This window comes from Danio aesculapii, chromosome 4 (assembly GCF_903798145.1).
Source record: "Danio aesculapii chromosome 4, fDanAes4.1, whole genome shotgun sequence".
NCBI lineage: Eukaryota > Metazoa > Chordata > Actinopteri > Cypriniformes > Danionidae > Danio > Danio aesculapii.
In genome coordinates, this window is record NC_079438.1 from 5570707 (window position 1) to 5585706 (window position 15000).

The window sequence follows — 15000 nt, forward strand, 5'->3', positions numbered from 1 at the left end:
TTTTGTTTTGTCTGATTTTGTCTAGTTTTGTAGTGTTGTTTTGTCAGATTTTGTCTAGATTTGTTTTGTCTGATTTTGTCTAGATGCTTTTTGTCTGATTTTGTCTACTTTTGTCTAGTTTTGTTTTGTCTGATTTTGTCTACTTTTGTCTAGTTTTGTTTAGTTTTGTCTGATTTAGTTTTGTCTGATTTTGTCTAGATGCGTTTTGTCTGATTTTGTTTACTTTTGTCTAGTTTTGTTTTGTCTTATTTTGTCTAGTTTTGTTTAGTTTTGTCTGATTTAGTTTTGTCTGATTTTGTCTAGTTTTGTTTTGTCTGATTTTGTCTAGTTTTGTTTAGTTTTGCCTGATTTAGTTTTGTCTGATTTTGTCCACTTTTGTCTAGTTTTGTTTTGTCTGATTTTGTCTATTTTTGTTTATTTTTGTCTAGTTTTGTTTTGTCTAGGTTTGTTTAGTTTTGTCTAGATTTGTTTAGTTTTGTCCGATTTTTGTCTAGTTTTGTTTCTTTTTGTCTAGTTTTGTTTTGTCTAAGTTTGTTTAGTTTTGTCTAGATTTGTTTAGTTTTTTCCGATTTTTGTCTAAAAATATCCTATAGACAATACTCCTACTTTTGTCCAGTTTTGTTTTGTCAGATTTTGTCTAGTTTTGTCTCATTTTGTTTAGTTTTGTCTGGTTTTGTCTATTTTTGTTTAGTTTTGTTTTGTTTGATTTTGCCTATTTTTGTTTATTTTTGTCTAGTTTTGTTTTGTCTAGGTTTGCTTAGTTTTGTCTAGGTTTGTTTTGTTTTGTCTGATTTTTGTCTATTTTTGTTTATTTTTGTCTAGTTTTGTTTTGTCTAGGTTTGTTTAGTTTTGTCTAGATTTGTTTAGTTTTGTCCGATTTTTGTCTAGTTTTGTTTAGTTTTGTCTAATTTTGTTTTGTCTGATTTTGTCTACTTTTGTCTGATTTTGTCTACTTTTGTTTTGTCAGATTTTGTCTATTTTTGTAGTGTTGTTTTGTCAGATTTTGTCTACTTTTGTTTTGTCTGATTTTGTCTAGATGCGTTTTGTCTGATTTTGTCTACTTTTGTCTAGTTTTGTTTTGTCTGATTTTGTCTAGTTTTGTCTCGTTTTGTTTAGTTTTGTCTGATTTAGTTTTGTCTGATTTTGTCTAGTTTCATTTTGTCTGATTTTGTCTATTTTTGTTTATTTTTGTCTCGTTTTGTCTAGATTTGTTTAGTTTTGTCCAATTTTTGTCTAGTTTTGTTTAGTTTTGTCTACTTTTGTTTTGTCTGATTTTGTCTAGTTTTGTCTGATTTTGTCTACTTTGTTTTGTCAGATTTTGTCTATTTTTGTAGTGTTGTTTTGTCAGATTTGTCTACTTTTGTTTTGTCCTGAGTTTGTCTAGATGCGTTTTGTCTGATTTTGTCTACTTTTGTCTAGTTTTGTTTTGTCTGATTTTGTCTAGTTTTGTTTCGTTTTGTTTAGTTTTGTCTGATTTTGTCTATTTTTGTCCGATTTTGTCTACTTTTGTCTAGTTTTGTTTAGTTTTGTCTGATTTAGTTTTGTCTGATTTTGTCTACTTTTGTCTCTTTTTGTCTAGTTTTGTTTTGTCTAGGTTTGTTTAGTTTTGTCTAGATTTGTTTAGTTTTGTCAGATTTTTGTCTAGTTTTGTTTAGTTTTGTCTAATTTTGTTTTGTCTGATTTTGTCTAATTTTGTCTAGTTTTGTCTGATTTTGTCTACTTTTGTTTTGTCAGATTTTATCTATTTTTGTCGTTTTGTTTTGTCAGATTTTGTCTACTTTTGTTTTGTCTGATTTTGTCTAGATGTGTTTTGTCTGATTTTGTCTACTTTTGTCTAGTTTTGTTTTGTCTGATTTTGTCTACTTTTGTCTCGTTTTGTTTAATTTTGTCTGATTTTGTCTATTTTGTCTAGTTTTGTTTTGTCTGATTTTGTCTATTTTTGTTTATTTTTGTCTAGTTTTGTTTAGTTTCGTCTGATTTAGTTTTGTCTGATTTTGTCTACTTTTGTCTAGTTTTGTTTTGTCTGATTTTGTCTATTTTTGTTTATTTTTGTCTAGTTTTGTTTTGACAAGGTTTGTTTAGTTTTGTCTAGATTTGTTTAGTTTTGTCCGATTTTTGTCTAGTTTTGTTTATTTTTGTCTAGTTTTGTTTGTCTAGGTATGTTTAGTTTTGTCTAATTTCGTTTTGTCTGATTTTGTCTAGATGCGTTTTGTCTGATTTTGTCTAGTTTTGTCTCGTTTTGTTTAGTTTTGTCTGATTTTGTCTATTTTTGTCCGATTTTGTCTACTTTTGTCTAGTTTTGTTTTGTCTGATATTGTCTATTTTTGTTTATTTTTGTCTAGGTTTGTTTAGTTTTGTCTAGATTTGTTTAGTTTTGTCCGATTTTTGTCTAGTTTTGTTTATTTTTGTCTAGTTTTGTTTGTGTAGGTTTTGTTTAGTTTTGTCTAGATTTGTTTAGTTTTGTCCAATTTTTGTCTAGTTTTGTTTCGTTATGTTTTGTCTGATTTTGTCTATTTTTGTTTATTTTTGTCTAGTTTTGTTTTATCTAGTTTTGTTTAGTTTTGTCTAGATTTGTTTAGTTTTGTCCGATTTTTGTCTAGTTTTGTTTAGTTTTGTCTAATTTTGCTTTGTCTGATTTTGTCTAGTTTTGTCTAGTTTTGTTTAATTTCGTTTTGTCTGATTTTGTCTACTTTTGTCTAGTTTTGTTTTGTCTGATTTTGTCTTCTTTTGTCTCGTTTTGTTTTGTCTGATTTTATCTACTTTTGTGTAGTTTTGTCTCGTTTTGTTTAGTTTTGTCCAATTTTGTCTATTTTTGTTTAGTTTTGTTTTGTCTAGGTTTGTTTAGATTGTCCGATTTTGTCTAGTTTTGTTTAGTTTTGTCTAATTTCGTTTTGTCCGATTTTGTCTACTTTTGTCTTGTTTTGTCTGATTTGGTCTACTTTTGTCTAGTTTTGTTTTCTCTAGTTTTGTTTGTCTGATTTCGTCTACTTTTGTCTAGTTTTGTTTTGTCAGATTTTGTCTAGATACATTTTGTCTGATTTTGTCTACTTTTGTTTAGTTTTGTTTTGTCTGATTTTGTCTATTTTTGTCTAGTTTTGTTTTGTGTAGTTTTGTCTCGTTTTGTTTAGTTTTGTCTGATTTTGTCTATTTTTGTCCGATTTTGTCTAGTTTTGTTTTGTCAGATTTTGTCTACTTTTGTTTTGTCTACTTTTGTCTAGATGCGTTTTGTCTGACTTTGTCTACTTTTGTCTCGTTTTGTTTTGTCAAGTTACAGGAGTAAGTGCAGTTGTTGTTTTATGAAATGTCCACCACTGTAATTACACCATAGTGTTTTGTCTAGTTTTGTCTATTTTTGTTTAGTTTTGTTTTGTTTGATTTTGCCTATTTTTGTTTATTTTTGTCTAGTTTTGTTTTGTCTAGGTTTGTTTAGTTTTGTCTAGATTTGTTTAGTTTTGTCCGATTTTGTCTAGTTTTGTTTAGTTTTGTCTAATTTTGTTTTGTCTGATTTTATCTACTTTTGTCTGATTTTGTCTGCTTTTGTTTTGTCAGATTTTGTCTATTTTTGTAGTGTTGTTTTGTCAGATTTTGTCTACTTTTGTTTTGTCTGATTTTGTCTAGATGCTTTTTGTCTGATTTTGTCTACTTTTGTCTAGTTTTGTTTTGTCTGATTTTGTCTAGTTTTGTCTCGTTTTGTTTAGTTTTGTCTGATTTAGTCTAGTTTCATTTTGTCTGATTTTGTCTATTTTTGTTTATTTTTGTCTAGTTTTGTTTTGTCTAGGTTTGTCTCGTTTTGTCTAGATTTGTTTAGTTTTGTCCAATTTTTGTCTAGTTTTGTTTAGTTTTGTCTAATTTTGTTTTGTCTGATTTTGTCTAGTTTTGTAGTGTTGTTTTGTCAGATTTTGTCTAGATTTTGTTTTGTCTGATTTTGTCTAGATGCTTTTTGTCTGATTTTGTTTACTTTTGTCTAGTTTTGTTTTGTCTGATTTTGTCTAGTTTTGTTTAGTTTTGTCTGATTTAGTTTTGTCTGATTTTGTCTAGTTTTGTTTTGTCTGATTTTGTCTAGTTTTGTTTAGTTTTGTCTGATTTAGTTTTGTCTGATTTTGTCTAGATGCGTTTTGTCTGATTTTGTCTAGTTTTGTTTTGTCTGATTTTGTCTAGTTTTGTTTAGTTTTGTCTGATTTAGTTTTGTCTGATTTTGTCTAGTTTTGTTTTGTCTGATTTTGTCTAGTTTTGTTTAGTTTGTCTGATTTAGTTTTGTCTGATTTTGTCCACTTCTGTCTAGTTTTGTTTTGTCTGATTTTTGTCTATTTTTGTTTATTTTTGTCTAGTTTTGTTTTGTCTAGGTTTTGTTTAGTTTTGTCTAGATTTGTTTAGTTTTGTCCGATTTTTGTCTAGTTTTGTTTCTTTTTGTCTAGTTTTGTTTTGTCTAGGTTTGTTTAGTTTTGTCTAGATTTGTTTAGTTTTTTCCGATTTTTGTCTAAAAATATCCTATAGACAATACTCCTACTTTTGTCCAGTTTTGTTTTGTCAGATTTTGTCTATTTTTGCTTAGTTTTGTCTCATTTTGTTTAGTTTTGTCTGGTTTTGTCTATTTTTTAGTTTTGTTTTGTTTGATTTTGCCTATTTTTGTTTATTTTTGTCTAGTTTTGTTTTGTCTAGGTTTGCTTAGTTTTGTCTAGGTTTGTTTTGTTTTGTCTGATTTTTGTCTATTTTTGTTTATTTTTGTCTAGTTTTGTTTTGTCTAGGTTTGTTTAGTTTTGTCTAGATTTGTTTAGTTTTGTCCGATTTTTGTCTAGTTTTGTTTAGTTTTGTCTAATTTTGTTTGTCTGATTTTGTCTACTTTTGTCTGATTTTGTCTACTTTTGTTTTGTCTGATTTTGTCTACTTTTGTCTAGTTTTGTTTTGTCTGATTTTGTCTAGTTTTGTCTCGTTTTGTTTAGTTTTGTCTGATTTTGTCTATTTTTGTTCATTTTTGTCTAGTTTTATTTTGTCTAGGCTTGTTTAGTTTTGTCTAGATTTGTCTAGTTTTGTTTTGTCTAGTTTTGTTTGTCTGAATTTGTCTACTTTTGTTTTGTCTGATTTTGTCTACTTTTGTTTTGTCAGATTTTGTCTAGATGCGTTTTGTTTGATTTTGTCTACTTTTGTCTAGTTTTGTTTTGTTTAATTTTATCTACTTTTGTTTTTTCTGATTTTGTCTAGTTTTGTCTCGTTTTGTTTAGTTTTGTCTGATTTTGTCTATTTTTGTCCGATTTTGTCTACTTTTGTCTAGTTTTGTTTAATTTCGTTTTGTCTGATTTTGTCTACTTTTGTCTAGTTTTGTTTTGTCTGATTTTGTCTTCTTTTGTCTCGTTTTGTTTTGTCTGATTTTATCTACTTTTGTGTAGTTTTGTCTCGTTTTGTTTAGTTTTGTCCAATTTTGTCTATTTTTGTTTAGTTTTGTTTTGTCTAGGTTTGTTTAGTTTTGTCCGATTTTGTCTAGTTTTGTTTAGTTTTGTCTAATTTCGTTTTGTCCGATTTTGTCTACTTTTGTCTTGTTTTGTCTGATTTGGTCTACTTTTGTCTAGTTTTGTTTTCTCTAGTTTTGTTTGTCTGATTTCGTCTACTTTTGTCTAGTTTTGTTTTGTCAGATTTTGTCTAGATACGTTTTGTCTGATTTTGTCTACTTTTGTTTAGTTTTGTTTTGTCTGATTTTGTCTATTTTGTCTAGTTTTGTTTTGTGTAGTTTTGTCTCGTTTTGTTTAGTTTTGTCTGATTTTGTCTATTTTTGTCCGATTTTGTCTACTTTTGTCTAGTTTTGTTTAGTTTTGTTTAGTCTGTTTTTGTCTACTTTTGTCTAGTTTTGTTTTGTCAGATTTTGTCTACTTTTGTTTTGTCTACTTTTGTCTAGATGCGTTTTGTCTGACTTTGTCTACTTTTGTCTCGTTTTGTTTTGTCAAGTTACAGGAGTAAGTGCAGTTGTTGTTTTAAGTGATGTCCACCTCTGTTATTACACCATAGTGAAAAAGAAGTCTGAGAAATGCTGTAGTTGGTGTAGGTGGAGCAGGTTAATCACATTAAAAGTTATGCATTGTGTAGATATGAAAGTGAACTCTTGTCATTTAATTACCCTGTATAAACTGCCTATACAATAATTTTACCTGTGATCTAATTATTTTCTAATTATAAATTTATAGATTCATGACAGATTTCATGGTAGATAAGCTTGAAATCGCATCATGTGAGAGCATGAAACCAATAGAAGATCAAACATGACCTCTCTGTACAGAAAAATTTAATATAGAGCGATCGCTTGCTTTTACCAACTCCTAATCTTATTGTTTTATCCCGCTACATTTCACAGCACCGTACAACAGAAATATACAAACTCAAACTCTAGCCTAACTTGCTTTCAGATTAACTCTGCCCAGCTGCTACTAGATATTAGCCTGCCTGAGACAGAGTGGGTGCATTTAGAAGCTGCTGTGCTGTGGAAGTTTCTGACTAGAAGTTGCTTTCTTGATTTGTTTGTGTTACATGATGCTTGATTTGTCCCCTCTTAGAAAAAAAATACTGTCTTGTGGTGAGATCTGTCTTGGTAACCGTTAATGTGTTGTGATTTTTTGCGCATTGAATCCTTTGTCTATTAGGCTGAATTTGAGTTCAGAATGTCACTATGTAGAGTGAGTGCATTCTCCCCCTTCTCCTGGTTAAGACAGGAGGCTCTGGAAGTTGACAAAATCAAATAAACCCAACCTGGTCACGACGATGTTAATTGATTTGACAATGCTTGATATAAACTTTTTCTGTTGACTTGATTTTAGTTTGTGATCAACTCTGGAGCACACGCAGCTGAAAGTGTGACATGCAGCAAACAGCTAATCTCACGACACACAAGTGCAGTAAACAGCCAATCACAAGACACATGAGAGTTAGTTTGACTCATTTCTCCAGAGTCAGTGCAATTCAGTTCTTTGTTGTAGATTATAAATATATCGATATAAAAATATAATGAATCTAAAAACATTTACAATCCTGAAATAAACACTGCTGATGCAGCAAATGTTTAAGACGGCAATTTAAAACATAATATCAGTGCAAATCAATCAACTTAAGTTAAAGATTTAGCTTCACAAACAGGTCAATACACAGTAAAAGCTTTATATTTTGAAGGAAATTTAGATGCATATTTAAATGTTAATTTTCATATTAATTGACAAATCAAAGTAATTGAATGTATAACTTTCAAATATAATAGAATTAGTTATATTTCAGATAATATAAATCAATTATTAGCAACAAAGGACCAATTTCATAATGCTTTTAGTGTAAAAGTCTTTAATTTGAAGCAAAAAAATATGCTGGAGGACTGGATCAGATATATAGCACTTTACACCTGATTACCTCTGCAGATTATACAAAATATTTCACAGCACCTGGACTAAACACAAATGAGTTTGATGGTACAGTGTTTCTCATCCATTTGTGATTAATGTACAAACAATCTACAAAGGCCAAAAGTAGCAAAAAATGGCCAGTATGTGATCGCTTTACTGTGTTAAAAGGAAATGGTTTTGTCACAGGGTATCTTATATATGCTTTTGTGAATGTTTATGCATATTTGTATGCACAAACACAAGTGATAATTAGAGGGAAAGACATCTTTGTTACCAACCAGCGACCTAAGGATTGCCAACATCCCACCTACAGTCCTCCGCTCTACCAACTGAGCTATCAAAGGCTTACGAGAGTTTTCCACAAGCCCACCCCCTTAAGGTTGCTGCAGTCCGACTGCTGGCCAAAAAGGGCAGAAGCAAAAACGCTCAAGCCTCCCTATACCGGGAGTCCAAGCCGGGCCGCTGGGTGAAAACCAGGAATCCTGACCACTAGACCATATGGGAGATATCACTTGTGAGGGCCAGTCTGCACAAACTTCAGTTCTTTCTGATCTCATATAGTCTCATGGTTTCCGTAAGCTAGAATCTTCTCATCCATAGTCATAAGCGTTATCCTTTGTGCCACTGGCACTCTGTTCAGCACCTTGTTAGCACATTGTTTGAAACAAGGACAAGGCGCTGTCAACCTGGAGTTCCGTCACCACACATTCTGCTTTGTTTTTATGGCAAGAGGTTGTGTGGATGGGATGCTCTTACAGGATTCCTGACAGTCCCTCCATAGAGGACCTGAGATCCAGGGTCGGAGACTCTCTCCTCTCCAAGAGGAGGTTAAAAGCCATAGTTCCTTTTATGCATGTTTTATCAGAGCACTTAGCTATTGCTGCAGCTCAGAGACTTACAAGTGGAAGAGATTACGCTGCAAGTTGGCTAAGTGACTTCTAAGTGGTAGGGAATTTTGCAACAAGTAGGCTGGGTTTACGGTTGGTGTAGCTGTAGTAGACGTTAATAAAAATTAGCAGTTGGGGCAGCCTTTGAAACCAGGGGAGCACCCCACGGGCTCTGTGCAGGCGGCCCCTTAAACTCGACTTACTCCAGAGTGGAACTGAACAGCTCCAGCGGGGGCGAAAGGCAACCGCAGTGCACTGGCTGACAGCAAAGCAAAATGACCAAAGCGAGCCAGCCAGGAGTCGAACCTAGAATCTTCTGATCCGTAGTCAGACACGTTATCCATTGCACCACTGGCCCTGTCTGCTTGGTTTGTCATCGTTAGCTTGTTGCTTGCAATAAGGACACGGCTCTGTCAACACGGAGTTCATTCAACACATGCTGTGCTTTGTTATTGTGGCAAGTTGTGGTGTCGATAGGATGCTCTCACAGAGCATGTGACAGTCCCTCCCTAGAAGAATTGTGATCCAGGGTCTGAGACTTTCTCCTCTCCAGGAGGAGGTTACAAGCATTAGATTTATTTTTGACAGAGCAGCTGCAGCATACTTGCATGGAGGCCCACAGCTAGGCTTGAGGGCAAAATTCTGCCAGCCTTCCCTGGTGGTCTAGTGGTTAGGATTCGGTGCTCTCACCGTCGCGGCCTGGGTTCGATTCACAGTCAGGGAACTTACTTTTCACCTCTATGGTGAACTTTGAGCTTTAGCGACGAAGATTTGTCCGAACTGCAAAGGCGTGAAAGCAGCTCTGAGCGCAAAAGACCTCCTTCGAGCCGGAGTCGAAGCAGCGACCTAAGGATTGCCAACATCCCACCTACAGTCCTCCACTCTACCAACTGAGCTATCGAAGACTTATGAGAGTTTTCCACAAGCCCACCCCCTTAAGGTTGCTGCAGTCCGACTGCTGGCCAAAAAGGGCAGAAGCAAAACCGCTCAAGCATTCCTATACCACGAGTCCAAGCCTGGCCGCTGGGTGAAAACCAGGAGTCCTGACCGCTAGACCATATGGAAGCTATCACTTGTGAGGGCCAGTCTTTGCACAAACTTCAGTTCTTTCTGATCTCATACACAGTCTCATGGTTTCTGTAAGGTAGAATCTTCTGATCCATAGTCATAAGCGTTATCCTTTGTGCCACTGGCACTCTGTTCAGCACCTTGTTAGCACATTGTTTTAAACAAGGACAAGGCTCTGTCAACCTGGAGTTCCGTCACCACACATTCTGCTTTGTTTTTATGGCAAAAGGTTGTGTGGATGGGATGCTCTTACAGGATTCCTGACAGTCCCTCCATAGAGGACCTGAGATCCAGGGTCGGAGACTCTCTCCTCTCCAAGAGGAGGTTAAAAGCCATAGTTCCTTTTATGCATGTTTTATCAGAGCACTTAGCTATTGCTGCAACTCAGAGACTTACAAGTGGAAGAGATTACGCTGCAAGTTGGCTGGGTGACTTCTAAGTGGTAGGGACTTTTGCAACAAGTAGGCTGGGTTTACGGTTGGTGTAGCTGTAGTAGACGTTAATAAAAATCAGCAGTTGGGGCAGCCTTTGAAACCAGGGGAGCACCCCACGGGCTCTGTGCTGGCGGCCCCTTAAACTCGACTTACTCCAGATTGGAACTGAACAGCTCCAGCGAGGGCGAAAGGCGACCGCAAAGCACTGGCTGACAGCAAAGCAAAAAGACCAATGCGAGCCAGCCAGGAGTCGAACCTAGAATCTTCTAATCCGTAGTCAGACGCGTTATCCATTGCACCACTGGCCCTGTCTGCTTGGTTTGTCATCGTTAGCTTGTTGCTTGTAATAAGGACATGGCTCTGTCAACACGGAGGTTATTCAACACATGCTGTGCTTTGTTATTATGGCAAGTTGTGGTGTCGATAGGATGCTCTCACAGAGCATGTGACAGTCCCTCCCTAGAAGAACTGTGATCCAGGGATGAGACTTTCTCCTCTCCAGGAGAAGGTTACAAGCATTAGGTTTATTTTTGACAGAGCAGCTGCAGCATACTTGCGTGGAGGCCCACAGCTAGGCTTGAGGGCAAAAATCTGCCAGTCTTCCCTGGTGGTCTAGTGGTTAGGATTCGGCGCTCTCACTGGGTTCGATTCCCTGTCAGGGAACTTCCTTTTCACCTCTATGGTGAACTTTGAGCTCTAGCGACGAAGATATGTCCGAACTGCACAGGCGTGAAAGCAGCTCTGAGCGCAAAAGACCTCCTTAGAGCCGGAGTCGAACCAGCGACCTAAGGATTGCCAACATCCCACCTACAGTCCTCCACTCTACCTTTTTTTTTTTTTTTCCTTTTATTATACTGTTCAAAATTCATACAATTCACTTATTTATCCAGATTACACTTAAGACAAAACATTAAAAAGGTCATCACAGCTTCACAATATTACGTTTTTTTTTCATTTTATATAAAATGTTCCAAGTAGTATTCTTTAAAAGGTAAAATCACATTTTTAAAAAGACATTTTTATTCCTGTGTCATTTAAAATCTTTGTGACTTCTTGAGTAAAACATCATAAAAAGCCTCCTGCATTTCCTCTAACCTAAAATAATAAAATAGACATTCAAAATATTTCTCCACCTTCCTCTTAAACACATTCCACACATTTAATAAAACGTTTTCCTTTTTTGCTACAACTCTTCTCTCCCATATTGCACTTTTCATTAAAATCACAAGTAAATTTATGAGCTTTTTATTATCACATTCTTTGTTCAGCCCCAACAGTAACACCTTTTCCCACTCTAGATTGTTGCCTCTTTCTCCTTTCAAAGTTAAAATCATGTTTTTGCATTTCTCATTAAAATCTTTTAACTCATTACAATATAAAAACAAGTGTAAAAATCCTTCATCTGCATCTTGACATACTTTACATGTGAGACTTTCCTCCATCCCTATTTTGTTTAAAATTACATCTGTAAACACTGCTTTACTCCTGATAAAATATTCTAAATTCTCCAGTCAGTTTTGACTGTACAAATTTGCCATTTATATTATCCCATATGTTGTCTTCATGTACATCTTTAAACATCCGTATCCAGTACTGATTTGCACCAGGTTTCTTAAAAACCCCATCTCTAAAAAACCCATAAATCATTTTAACTGTACAATCTTTCAAATCCCACCATTTCTCTCCAAATCTTACATTCACATCTTTACTTGGTTTATTTTCTTCCATATTTTCTATTCTTGTTAACCATTCTGCAGGTATGGCATTTTTAATTATGTCGTATTCCTTTATTAAGTCTTGTCTGTTAAAATCCTCCTTCGCTTCATCCATCACATCAATAACATACTGCACCGGTAAGAATCCTTCCTTAAATTCATATAAAATATCCCTTACTCTTGTTATTCCCACCTCCCACCATTTCCTAAAAAACACCACTTTCTCTTGATTAAGAATGTCACTGTTTAAGAATAAAGGCTGATTTAAAATGTTTTCACGTCCTTGTATATTAAAATGTACACAAGTTAAAAATTTCCCCCATGCTCCAATCAATTCTTTATAAAAATCTGGTAGACCCTCTGTCATGAATGTTTTCATCCTCATCCATAAAATATTATCTCCCATATTAAAATTGCCACTTTTACTTAAAAAATATTCCATTGTTCTTTTCCATGCTGCCTTATTTTCTTCATCCAAATATTTCTTTACCATTTTCACTCTTAAGCTGTTTTTTCTTTGCTCCACGTCTATTAAACCTAGTCCCCCTTTGCCCACTTCTCCAATCAACGTTGCGTATGCTATTCTTGGAGGCTTCCCTTCCCATAAAAAATCTAAAAAACATTTTTTCAGCCTTTTTTCCATCCACAGTGGCATTGATGACACATATAAAATATTCCATAATTTAGAAACCATTAAAACATTCAAAATTAAAACCCTCCCCTTCAAAGTTAAAGACATTAACTTCCAAAACCTCAGCCTTCTTTCAATCCCTCCTAACATTTCCTCCCACATAGTTGCTTCTGCTTTCTTTTCATCCCTCCCAACTACAATGCCTAAATTTTATTTCATCCATTTCCTTGAACGTAAAATGTCCGGATAAAGCCTCAGTTCCTCCAAATCTCAAATATACTGTTTTATCTTCTGTTACGTCCTGAGACGTATCTTTTTGTGTGCACAATGTGCTTGTTTTCTCTCTCTCTGTGTGTCTCTCTCTCTCTCTCTCTCTCTCCCTGCAGGTAATTGTGTCCACCTGGTAGCGATCATTAGATCTTTCCAGTGATTGGCTGTTAGGAGAGGAGAGAGACTATTTAACATGATCTACACTTCAAACCATTGTTGGTGGTGGCTAGATCGTGCAGTGGCTGAACTTTACTCCACATACAGACCTTGTGTTTGTTAGAGCTTTCAAAATTTGAGTTGACTTCAATATTTACAATGTGGTTAAGCTATTTAAGTCAAACTTCTACTTTCAGTGATCTTGTTGTTAACATCTAATAATTCACCCAAAGAGAAGTGAGTCTGGTTGGTTTGTTTGTGTGTTTGTTTGTTTGATTTGAGGGTTAAGTAGGAAGGTGGGTGCCATTTTTGTTTTGAATCAGTTTTCTACTGTTTATGTTAGTAGAGGGAGTTAGTTTGTTTATGTATTTTTGTTTCTTTTTATTTCAGATTAGCAAGAGTTCATTTTAGGAGTTAGCTTTTTGTTTGTTGTTTTGGCCTTGCCCCCTTCTGAATTAATACCCTGTTTTCTTTGTTATATTTTGAAATGTAAACTTCTCTTTTCTTGATTTGACCTTGTTTAAGTCTCTAGTAATTCTGTTTGAGGAGATGAGTTATCAATTTTACTCTTTTTCCAGCCATTGCACATCACCCACCACCAATCATTCATTTTCTGTTACGGTCACATCCCTAGACCTAAAAAGGTCGTAACACTTCGTTTATTTTAGCTCCTGAACCTTTACAAAAATGTTGCACCGTTTCAATTGCTTGCTTTACACTTGCCAGATCTTGTAGTATTAATGTGGTATCATCAGCATATTGAAAAATTGTTCACTCCCCCCTCTACCTCTATTCCTTTTATTCGTTCCTCATGCTTCACAGCTAATCCCAGTGGTTCTGCAACTAAGGCATATAAAAGTGCAGATAACGGGCAACCCTGTCTGATTGATCTTATTTTAAAACAGTCCATTAAAAAACCATTGCATTTTATCCTGGTTATAGCTCCTCTATATAAAATCTGAACCCACTTTATAAAATTTTCCCCAAAACCAAAACTCTTTAACACTCCAAATAAAAAGTCATGCTCGACTCTATCAAAAGCTTTCTCGAAGTCCAGACTAATTAAAAAACCATCTTTCTTCTTATCATTTATATATCTTATTGTGTCTTTAATACTCATAGTTGTGTCAGCAATGTCTCGTCCTTTTATACTATATGCTTGGTTTGTTTTGATTATGCTTGGCATCACTTCCTTTAATCTGTTAGCTAAAACTTTTGCTAAAATCTTAAAATCAGTGTTGAGCATTGTTATAGGTCTATAATTTTTTTAATCTACTTTATCCCCCTTTCCTTTGTATATCACCTTCATTAAGCCCATCCCCATTCTTTTATTTACCCCACCATTCTCAAAAATCTCATCATATACTTCCTTTAAAATACTAGATAAAATATCTTTAAAAACAATATAAAATTCACTTCCCAACCCATCAATTCCTGGACTTTTCTTTTTGTTCAATTCACTAATTGCTCTTTTTATTTCTTCTTCTCTTACCTCCTTGTCACATTCTCTTTTTTCCTCTTCTTCTACTCTTGATTTGATTAGCTTTAGCAATTCCCTTTTTTCTTTTTCTTTTACTCCCTCTGTGCAAAACAATTTCTCATAATATGATCTTATTTCTTCCAAAATCTCCTCATTTTGTTCTACTATGTTCCCATTTTTGCTCCTTATTTCTTTAATCATTTCTGCCTTCCCTCTTGTCTTCTCTAGATCAAAGAAAAATTTAGTGCACTTTTCCCCCTCCACTGTAAATTTAGCTTTGCTTCTTAATCTTGCACCTTCAAATTTCTCCTCCTCCATTTCATTCAGTCTTCCTTCCAGTTCTTTTATCTTTTGTATATCTTTTCCATTCTCATTTTTCAATTCGTTTTCTAGTTTTTCTTTCAGCTCTTTTTCCTTATATTTTTTACAATTTTGTAACTGTCTACAGTATTTTATTGTAAACTTTTTAACTAAATGTTTCACATTCTCCCACCACATTCTTTTGTCCTCATTATAAATTTCATTCCCTTTTTCCTTTTGAATAATTTCCTTTATACTCAAAACATAGTCTTCATTCTTTAAAACCGCTGTGTTTAAAACCCATACCCCTGGCCCTCTTTTCACATTACTCTAGTCTAGATTCATAAACATTGGCTTATGGTCACTCAGACTTGTTTCTTCATATTTGATCTTGCTTATAAACTCTTCAACATTTCTTGTGCATAAAATAAAATCGATTCTTGTTTGACAAAAAAAATTCCCCACTAACTGTCTTCTTGAGTACTCTTTTGTCTGTTCATTCCTTTCTCTCCACACATCAATTAAATTCATTTCCTCCATCAATATTTTCAGTTCTTTTCTTCCTTTATCTGTTTTAAAAACCATTCCCTCAGCCATTTCTAATTTACTAAAAACAGTGTTAAAATCCCCCATGATAATAACTCTTTCATGTTTCTTTAAATAATCTCTTAGTACATTAAAATACT

The 15000-nt window shown here is 34.3% G+C and overlaps 3 non-coding genes and 1 pseudogene across 3 annotated transcripts; 1 reads left to right on the plus strand and 3 right to left on the minus strand.

The window, feature by feature from the left end:
* LOC130221893 (zinc finger protein 721-like) overlaps positions 1-15000 on the minus strand; it is a 461849-nt pseudogene that overhangs the window by 274238 nt on the left and 172611 nt on the right.
* trnar-acg (transfer RNA arginine (anticodon ACG)) lies at positions 8546-8618 on the minus strand. Its single transcript has one exon. It is a non-coding gene; the product is annotated as a tRNA-Arg (tRNA).
* On the plus strand, positions 8913-8984 carry trnae-cuc (transfer RNA glutamic acid (anticodon CUC)). The gene has a single exon. It is a non-coding gene; the product is annotated as a tRNA-Glu (tRNA).
* Positions 9079-9165, minus strand: trnay-gua (transfer RNA tyrosine (anticodon GUA)). The gene is given in 2 exon segments: positions 9079-9114; positions 9129-9165. It is a non-coding gene; the product is annotated as a tRNA-Tyr (tRNA).